The sequence below is a fragment of the Frieseomelitta varia genome, unplaced genomic scaffold, assembly GCF_011392965.1.
Source record: "Frieseomelitta varia isolate USP_RPSP 00005682 unplaced genomic scaffold, Fvar_1.2 scaffold_388, whole genome shotgun sequence".
Taxonomy (NCBI): domain Eukaryota; kingdom Metazoa; phylum Arthropoda; class Insecta; order Hymenoptera; family Apidae; genus Frieseomelitta; species Frieseomelitta varia.
Window position 1 is genome coordinate 21,458 of NW_025110132.1, and position 12,136 is coordinate 33,593.

The window sequence follows — 12,136 nt, forward strand, 5'->3', positions numbered from 1 at the left end:
AGTGAAGAACTGCCAAGTTATTCCGTGACTGACGTGTTCATTTAGATTGTCGACGTTTTGGAAATATTTTCTCAATGATTATTTTGTGTTTCTGTTTTCAAATGAACGCTGTGTGATTTCACGCGTTACACATGCATGTGTGTATATATTTAAATTAAATTATCACACATATATACATGTATATATATATATGTTTAAATTGTAATATATTTAAATATGATACATATAGTTTGAATACACACCTATAAATGTATATTCATGTTTCCCGGTATGTTATAATATAAAATTATATATCTCAAGCTCTTAGTTAATAGTTGTATATAAATATTTTATTAGTACATTTATTTATGTTGTATACTAATATTTTATTAGTACATTCATTTATGTTGTATGTTAATATTTTATTAGTACATTTATTTATGTTGTATGTTAATATTTTATTAGTACATTTATTTATGTTGTATACTAATATTTTATTAGTACATTTATTTATGTTGTATATTAATATTTTATTTATACATCTATATTTTTTTCCTTTGTTAATTTGTATAACATTTAACATGTTTGAAATTTTTATTGCTATATATATACTTAATTTCACAATCATATATTCAAATATTTAGTTATTACTTAGAAATTTAATATCAATTACAATTTAATATTTAATATTAAATTTAATATTAATATTTATTAATAATGATTAATATTAAATTCAATATTAATATTTAATATTTAATATTAAATTTATTATTAATATTTAATATTTAATGTTAACAATTTAACATTAGTCATTTACAAATTTCACATTAATGTCAGTTATAAATTTCACAATCGTCAAAAGCTTAATTTAATATTTTGGTGTTGGCAATTGTAACTGGAAAGAATTTAGGAGAAAAAGAACAGCCCGATCACAATAAACCTATGAAATGAATCAGACGGCCGCGCCTAAGAAATCATCCCTGTTTGCTTTTCAATTCCATCACTACTAGTTTGACTCTAATCGTCTATCGATCCTGTCGACCCTCAGTCCTCCTTTGTCGCTTTTTTTTACTCTCCTTTTGCAACGTCTTGGTCAAGGTCATCGCGTGGCAACCACTCGACGAAACGAAGGTGACAGATTCTTTGTAAATATCGAAGAAAGAAAATTGTTGCATCTAATTTTATTATGGAAGAACGAAGATGAAGATAATAATAACTAATAATTTTGATATTTCTTTTTAAAGACACGTTTTCTAGTAAATTTGTGATAAAATAAGATTTAATGTTACTTAAGGGGGATAACTAATGATGACATTTTAATATGTTTATTATGAGATTTAATAATTTTTTAATTTTCTAGCAAATTTTTTAATTTTAGCAAATCACAGTGATGAAATAAGATTTAATATTACTCGAGAAGGGTAACTAAAAATGACATTTTGATATTTTTATTAAAAGACACATTTTCTAATAAATTTGTGACAAAATAAAATTTAATGTTACTCAGGGGAGATAACTAACAATGACATTTTGATATTTTTATTAAAAAACATTTTTTTTTGCATATTTGTGATAAAATAAATTTAATATTACTCAAAAGCGATAACTAATGATGACATTTTGATATTTTTATTAAAAGACACATTTTTTATCAAATTTGTGATAAAATAAAATTTAATGTTACTTAAGGGAGATAACTAATAATGACATTTGATATTTTTATTAAAAGACACATTTTTTATCAAATTTGTGATAAAATAAAATTTAATGTTACTTAAGGGAGATAACTAATAATGACATTTGATATTTTTATTAAAAGACACATTTTTTATCAAATTTGTGATAAAATAAAATTTAATGTTACTTAAGGGAGATAACTAATAATGACATTTGATATTTTCATTAAAAGACACATTTTCTAGTAAATTTGTGATAAAATAAAATTTAATGTTACTCAGGGGAGATAACTAACAATGACATTTTGATATTTTTATTAAAAGACACATTTTTTAGCATATTTATGATAAAATAAAATTTAATATTACTCAAAAGCGATAACTAATGATGACATTTTGATATTTTTATTAAAAGACACATTTTTTATCAAATTGGTGATAAAATAAAATTTAATGTTACTCAAGGGAGATAACTAATAATGATACTTGATATTTTCATTAAAAGACATATTTTCTAGTAAATTTGTGATAAAGTAAAATTTAATATTATTCAAGGGAGATAATTAATAATGACATTTGATATTTTTATTAAAAAACACATTTTTTATCAAATTTGTGATAAAATAAAATTTAATGTTATTCAGGGGAGGTAACTAATAATGACATTTTGATATTTTTATTAAAAGACGTATTTTCTAGTGATCTTATTTAATTCAAATTTTGGAGAAACGTCGTTTCACACACGACATATTGATAAGAAATCTCAAACAAATCGATCACTCTGTATATCGCTGCGTAATTTTTCCCTCCTCGTTTCATTAAATTTACGATTCGTAACCAACGAAAAGCCACAGCACGATACCTTGCTGCAATAAATTTCGCCCAAATCAGCCCAGTCTATGAATACCATTATGAACTTATCTTCGATGCATAATCGAACCGTGTTACTTGTTGCACGATAGGAAAAAGAAGAGATTAACGAGAGTGGTGGTTGCACGTCGGTGATGGATGAATCACCGGTTCATCTATCAACGATTATGGCATCGATCCTTCCGGTTTCGCGCGCGAATCACGAAAAGGGAGCACGCCGTCTCATTTTCCCGCTCTTTCGGTGAAAATCCAAGCCGAGATACTATAGTAAATAAATAAAACAGCGGCGAATTAAAAATTTCGACTGTACGAGGAAAACTTCTTTTCGAGAAAAGACTCGAGTTGTATTTAACTATAAAAATAATCTGTTTATCTAAATTGTTGCATTCATCTTTCGAAATTCAACTTGGCTCGTCGAATCACGAGATTGGAATCTCATTGTCAAATAGAACAGTTTGTTTCAACACGTTGATCGCCACGTGAGTTTTGTGTATTTTCCTTTGCGATTCACTATAGCTTGAAATATTTATGATACGCTGTGACATTCAGTCTTTTGCGTCGTCGAAAATTTTTTGTAAATTTTGCACAAGATTTTTTTCTGCTTCCATCTGTTAGCCTAATATTTTTAATTTTAATTCTCAAAATTGATCTTTTAATTGTTAATTTCTGTTTTTGAAATTAGTCTCTCGATTTTTCAATTTTATTAATTGATAATTAATTTTTGTTACTTAGTAATTAATTTTTAGAATTAGTTTCTTAAGTAGCCTTTTTAATTTTTAATTTTAACTCTTGGAATTAGCCTTTCAATTTTTAATTTCAATTCTCACGATTAGTCTCTTAATTTTTAATTCTAGCCCGTATAATTAGTCTCCTCGCTTTTAACTTTGATTTTTAAAATTAGTCTTTCAATTTTCAATTTTAATTTTTAAAATTAGTTTCTTAAAGTAATCTCTCTAATTTTTTAATTTTAACTCTTAGAGTCACTTAATTAGTCTTTCAATTTTTAATTTTAATTCCTACGATTAGTCTCTTAATTTTTAACTTTAATCCGTATAATTAGTCTCCTCGCTTTTAACTTTGATTTTTAAAATTAGCCTTTCAATTTTCAATTTTAATTTAAAAATTACTTTCTTAAAGTAATCTCTCTAATTTTTTAATTTTAACTCTTAGAGTCAGTCTCTTAATTAGCCTTTCAATTTTTAATTTTAATTTTCACGATTAGTCTCTTAATTTTTAATTTTAACCCGTATAATTAGTCTCCTCGCTTTTAACTTTGATTTTTAAAATTAGTCTTTCAATTTACAATTTTAATTTTTAAAATTAGTTTCTTAAAGTAATCTCTCTAATTTTTTAATTTTAACTCTTAGAGTCACTTAATTAGTCTTTCAATTTTTAATTTTAATCCCCAGAATTGGTCTCTTAATTTTTAATTTTAACTCTTGCAATTAGTCCCTTTAACTTTTAACTCTTTGACTTTGATTTTGAGAAGAGGATCTTCAAAGTCTCTCTATATTAAAATCTTACGTCACAGTCTCCTGTTTTGCCTCGCATCTCCCGCCCGAAGGCGACAAGGAGAAACCAATTTACTCGTTTTGATATCCGACTTCCACCATTTTTTCCTTTTTCCTTCCGTGTTACGGTAAACCAACTTCAAAGTTACATGCACCTTGCACGTAATCCCAACTCGGTGACGATCGAATTGATTGCGCCAGTTACGTGAACTCGAATTGCCCTGCATCAGCACGATTGTCGTTTGACTATGAGAGATGAGGAAGAACGATATGAATTGTCTGTCTCTTGTCGAGGTGTTTTTTTTTTTCATTTTTTGCTGGAAATTATCGTTCTCTCGCGAAAAGATCGCGAGGCAATTCAAGCGTCTGCACACCATGTAATGATGACTGTAGAAATATATATTTTGGAAAACGAAGGATCGTTTAATCAACGTTGGATGGTCGAATTTAAAAAATGGGAAACTTAATCAAGGAAAATGAGAATTTTTTGTCCCAAAATTGCTATATTCTCTCAATTTTAAGTATATTTAAGTATAACCCAGGCAAAACAATATAATAAATTTATTACCTCTCAATAATTATTATTATAATATTATTGTATATAACATAATAATAATGTATAATAATATATTATTATATTATAATAAATTTATTACTTCTCAATAATTATTATTATAATATTATTATATATAATAATAATAATAATAATAATATATAGTAATAATAATAATGTATAACAATATATTATAATATAATAAATTTACTACTTCTCAATAATTATTATTATAATATTATTATATATAATATAATAATAATGTATAATAATATATTATAATATAATAAATTTATTACTTCTCAATAATTATTATTATAATATTATTATATATAATAATAATAATAATAATAATAATGTATAACAATATATTATAATAATATAATAAATTTATTACTTCTCAATAATTACTATCCAGTGATATCATACCAATTTCAAACAGAAAGCGACGATTTATTGTATTTGGTCACTCGTTATGGTCCGCAATCAGTTGCAAGTGGTTAAGAGTCTTGAGAGAACTTTCTCGGGCATGAGAGAACCTCTCTGACACGTGCACAGTAAAGGTTGATTCAAAATTCATCCGCTTCTTTGACTTCCTGTTCTTTTGCCTCGTTTTCTTCGTCATCGTCGTCCTTCCAGATCGTGGCATTTCGTCTAGCAGGTACCGGTGACAACGATGCAAGGATCGTTGCGCGTAATAATTATGCGCAAGGTTTTCTAGGATGCGACGCAGCATTTCCCTTTCCCGTTCGATTGAAATGCATCGCGGTGGATGATCGTGATCGGCAAAGGCCGTGCACGTTCAAGATCTGGCAAGATCTGACCAACAGCTGGCCTGTTTCAAACGTTTCATTTTGTACTTCCATTCGCCTTTTATTTTGCCTTTTTACTAGTCCTTCATTTTGTTTCAATAGTAATTAAGAGAATCGTGGCGGCTTCACTTTGATTCTCAGAATGTTGACATTAGCACGTCGTACTCGTATATGATAATATTATACTATAAATATTAATATTATATATATTATACATTGTATAAATATTAATATTTTATATATTATACATTATATAAATATTAATATTATATATTATATATTATATATTATATAAATATTAATATTATATATTATACATTATATAAATATTAGTATTATATATTATACATTATATAAATATTAATATTATATATTATATATTTTATAAATATTAATATTATATATTATACATTGTATAAATATTAATATTATGTATTATACATTGTATAAATATTAATATTATATATTATACATTATATAAATATCAATATTATATATATTATACATTATATAAATATTAATATTATATATTACACATTTTATAAATATCAATATTATATATATTATACATTATATAAATATTAATATTATATATTATACATCATATAAATATCAATATTATATATTACACATTATATAAATATCAATATTATATGTTATACATATATCTAGGGACGAAATATATTTAGAATGGACTAGATATTTAACCAAAAGATGATATGGAATAGGTTTATTGCATTTTTTACCGAATCATATATTTTGAAATTGCCATTAAAATCTAAAGCGTATCATTCTATAAAATGCGTTCACAGAGAATTTACAGATTCACGTTTTCGATTTCAGTTTCAAGTCTCGGTATAACAAAGAACCGATCGTCGAGCAGTTGGAAACGATGACGGAAACGATCATTCGATCGGCGCAGACACACCGGCCAGACCAGAGTTTATTTCTCGAGCGTCGTCCTGTCCTCTTTGTCGTTCCTTTATTTCAGGAAATTTTGCTTCCGGTGATTCACGCATGTTAACGAGCGAGTTGAATCGTTTCAAATCGACCTGCCAGACGACGCCAATTGCCATAAATAATAATTCCTCACGAAAGACACCCTCTCCGAGTAACTTTCACCTTTTACTCGATTTTCTTTCTTTTTCTTCTTTTTTTTTTTTCGGTTTCTTCACTTTGCCATATGAAGATTTACATTCCATTTGCAAATGATTTTCATTAATCGCAAATTAAGAAATTTAATCGCCTCCAATCGAATCACAATCGTCTGTCGACAATTTATTGCATTTTTAGCGAACGTATATTTCTACAACGTTTCCAAAGTAATATATTAATATTGTATATTATATAAATATGAATATTATATATATTATACATTGTATAAATATTAATATTATATATTATACATTGTATAAATATTAATATTATATATTATACATTGTATAAATATTAATATTATATATTATACATTATATAAATATTAATATTATATATTATACATTGTATAAATATTAATATTATATATTATACATTATATTAATATTAATATTATATATTATACATTGTATAAATATTAATATTATATATTATACATTATATTAATATTAATATTATATATTATACATTGTATAAATATTAATATTATATATTATACATTATATTAATATTAATATTATATATTATACATTATATTAATATTAATTTTATATATTATACATATATCTAGGGGCGAAATATATTTAGAATGGACTAGATATTTAACCAAAAGAAGATACAGAATAGATCTATTTTTACCAAATCATATATTTTGAAATTGTCATTAAAATCTAAAGTGTATCATTCATTTTTCTCTTTTTGGTTTCTTCACTTTGCCACATAAGAATTTACATTCCACTTGCTAGTGACTTTCATTAATCGCAAATTAAGAAATTTAATCGCCTCCAATCGAATCACAATCGTCTGTCGACAATTTATTGCATTTTCAGCGAACGTATATTTCTACAACGTTTCCAAAGTAATATATTAATATTGTATATTATATAAATATCAATATTATATATATTATACACTATATAAATATGAATATTATATATATTATACATTATATAAATATGAATATTATATATATTATACATTGTATAAATATTAATATTAATATTATATATTATACATTGTATAGATATTAATATTATATATTATACATTATATAAATATTAATATATATTATACATTATATTAATATTAATATTATATATTATACATTATATTAATATTAATTTTATATATTATACATATATCTAGGGACGAAATATATTTATAATAGATTAGATATTTAACCAAAAGAAGATACGGATTAGATCTATTTTTACTAAATCATATATTTTGAAATTGTCATTAAAATCTAAAGTTTTAAATTTACATTCCACTTGCTAGTGACTTTCATTAATCGCAAATTAAGAAATTCAATCGCCTCCAATCGAATCACAATCGTCTGTCGACAATTTGTTGCATTTTCAGCGTACGTATATTTCTACAACGTTTCTAAAGTAATATTTTTTTTTTTCGACTTTAATTCGATATTCCTCGCGACTTGTTCCGCTCGACTCTCGGCTGTGTCTCTCGAATTCTCCAAAAAGGAAATGAGAGGAACGAGCGGAGGGACGAGATGGAGAAAACAGACAGCGTGAACGACTGGTTAATTTCAAGTTAGAGAAATGGTATGAAAGGGGCGAACGAATGATTGAACGGGCAATAGGAAAAGTGAGCGCAAAGTGGGAAGAGAATTGTCCCGCAGAATCCCCTTCCCCCAGGATACTGTATTTCTTTCCCGGAAGGAGGCCGCAAACGAAGTACAACTGCTCGTAATGATGCGTTTCGTGATGCATTTCATACGTATTTCATACGCAATGAAGCGTTTCATTGAAGCGATTACGCTCGTGAATTCAGTGTAATAGTGGACGTATGAGAGGAAACACTGTCCCTCACTAAAAATTGGTAATTGGTGAAATTGGTGACGTTCTTTGTTGAAAATTGGTATCGACGTTTTCGAAGGCAAAGAATGATATAAAAATTTGAAAATATTATATATTAATTTAATTTTTATTAATATATTATGTATTATAAATTAATATAATGTAATACTATATAATATAATTAATTTTTAATATAATGTTATATAATTATACTATTATATTATATAATATAATTACAATATTGTTAATTTTTAACATAATATTATATAATTATATAGTTATATTTATAAATACAATATTATAATTATAATTATATTATAAATTTATAAATATAATATTGTATAATTATATAATAATTAAAAGTAATTTTTATTAATATATTTTATATTATAAATTAATATAATATAATTAATTTTTAATATTATATAAATAATTATACTATTATATTNATATTATATAATTATATAATTATATTTATAAATATAATTTATTAAAAATTTATAATTATATTAATGTAATATTAATAATATTTTAAATTATATAATTTATAATATTGTATAATTATATAATATAGTATATTATATTATATTAATTAAAATTAATTTTTATTAATTATTAATATATTATATATTATAAATTAATAAAATATAATACTATATAATATAATTATACTATTATATTATATTATATAATTACAATATTGTTAATTTTTAATATAATGTTATATAATTATAGTTATAAATATATTATAATTATAAATACAATTTATAAATTTGTAATTATATTAATAATATAATCTATAAATACAATATTGCATAATTATATAATATAGTATATTATATTATATTAATTAAAATTAATTTTTATTAATATATTATATTATATATTAATTCAATTTTTGTATATTAATATAAAAATATTCGATCCCACACGTGAGAGGATAGTTCTTAGGTAAAATTGGATGGAATTTCAAAGTTATTTGTGGCTCAGCAGCACGATGATTAAATCATCGTTTGGTATTTCAATATAACGGGACGATCTGTTAAAATCCCGAGCAAGAGCCGAACTTTGTCCCAAATTCGCTTGGTATTCCATCGCCGTTCGGATGAACGTTTGTGTTTCTCGCGAGGCGATCGAGTGTAAAGCAACCGCTTCGAGCGAGATCGCGCTTTCTCGATCGATCGACGTCGACGCAACGTTTTCACCGATCGAGAAGAACTCTCGTTTCTTGCACCCCGGAATTTCTAATTTTACGGCTCGCTTCGCGTTTAATTGCGCAACGATTGCGACGACATTAAACGAACCGTGTGTATGACGACCAAAGTTGTCCGTCGTTTCTGAGATGACACCCTATAGAAAAAGTCTAAGAATCAATGAATAATAAAGTCAGTTCAATTCGGTGCCGTGAAAAGACAATCGCGATTTACAGAACTCTTTTTTGTATCTTGTCGAACCTCAAAATATTTTAATATTGAATATTACGAGTCTAATACTTCAACATTTTATGATGAATCCATTCACTATATACATGTGTGTGTGTGTGTAGAGTAATAAGACCTGGATAGAAATATATATGTTTTATGATTAGAGAATTCGAAAAATATATTTTTTATTATGCACTTTTTGCATAATGGATATGTTTTTATGTTTTATGTTTGTGCACTATGTTAGTAATATTATATATTATATAATATTAACATTGTAATATTATGTATTATATAATATTAATATTGCAATATTATGTATTATGTAATATTAATATTGTAATATTATGTATTATTATATTATTGTAGTATTATATAATATTGGTATTGCGATATTATGTATTATGTAATATTAACATTGCAATATTACGTATTATATAATATTAATATTGTGATATATATTATATTAACATTGTAATATTATGTATTATATAATATTAACATTGCAATATTATATATTATATTAACATTGTAACATTAAATATTATATAATATTAATATTGTAATATTATATATTATATAATATTAACATTGTAATATTATGTATTATATAATATTAATATTGCAATATTATGTATTATGTAATATTAATATTGTAATATTATGTATTATTATATTATTGTAGTATTATATAATATTGGTATTGCGATATTATGTATTATATAATATTAACATTGCAATATTATGTATTATATAATATTAATATTGTGATATATATTATATTAACATTGTAATATTATGTATTATATAATATTAACATTGCAATATTATATATTATATTAACATTGTAACATTAAATATTATATAATATTAATATTGTAATATTATATATTATATAATATTAACATTGTAATATTATATATTATATAATATTAACAATTGTAATATTATATATTATATAATATTAACATTGTAATATTATGTGGTATATAATATTAATATTGCGATATTATATATTATATTAACATTGCAATATTATGTATTATATAATATTAATATTGTGATATTATATATTATATAATATTAAAATTGCAATATTATGTATTACATAATATCAACATTTCAATATTATGTATTACATAATATTAACATTGCAATATTATGTATTGTACAATATTAACATTGCAATTTTATGTATTATATAATATTAATATTGCAATATTATGTATTATGCAATATTAACATTGCAATATTATGTATTATACAACATTAACATTGCATTATTATGTATTATACAATATTAACATTGCAGTATTATGTATTATATAATATTAACATTGCAATATTATATATTATATAATATTAATATTATATAATATATTACTGTTCAGTGCTAGTGTCTTGATCGGCGTTTTTTTTTTTTTTTTTTTTTTTTTTTTTTTTTTGTTCTTTTTTGAAGTAATCTCCTCTCAGACACGAGCTTCGAATTCTTCAGGCTGACGAAGACCCTGTCAGTTCGAAATGATCGAACGATCGAAGGGATTCCAGGAACCCGGGCGACCTTGGCCACCCGCGGGAAATCATCTGAATAATTCAACGTTTCGTTCGGAAATCGTCTATGGCATATCTAATTTCCTTTTTTTTTTTTATATACTACGCAAACGCCAGATTAACGCGGCAGGCTTCGCGAGGTTTCGTATCCAGATGAATCGGAGATCGTTTCCTGCTCTATTGTCTTCGTCGTCGTGACTGAAATATCAAAGCGATTTCATCTCGATTTTAATTTAAAGATCTAACGAATTATCGATGTAGAGACTGCGTTTCATACGATTAATTCATACGATTAATTCATTGTTAGCATTCTTGTATGCAGTTGGAATATTAGGTTAGGTTAGGTTAGGTTAGGTTCGTCTGGCCCATGTCCCACAATCAGACAAATTGATTTTCTAGCTATTCGAGAACTAGTTATTAACAGTGAATTTTACTTTTATTTTATTCTCCAATAATGATACAAATTTTATCTTTATTTTATTTTACAACAATGATACCAATTTTATCTTTATTTTAGTTTACTTTCACATCGTAGATCAATCGGCGATTGATTTGTCGGTTTGTTTAATAAATATATAATATTGCACTATAATACATAATATTGCAATGTTAAAGTTTTATCTTTATTTTAGTTTACTTTCACATCGTAGATCAATCGACGATTGATTTATCGGTTTGTTTAATAAATATATAATATTGCACTATAGTATATAATATTGCAATGTTAAAGTTTTATCTTTATTTTAGTTTACTTTCACATCGTAGATCAATCGACGATTGATTTGTCG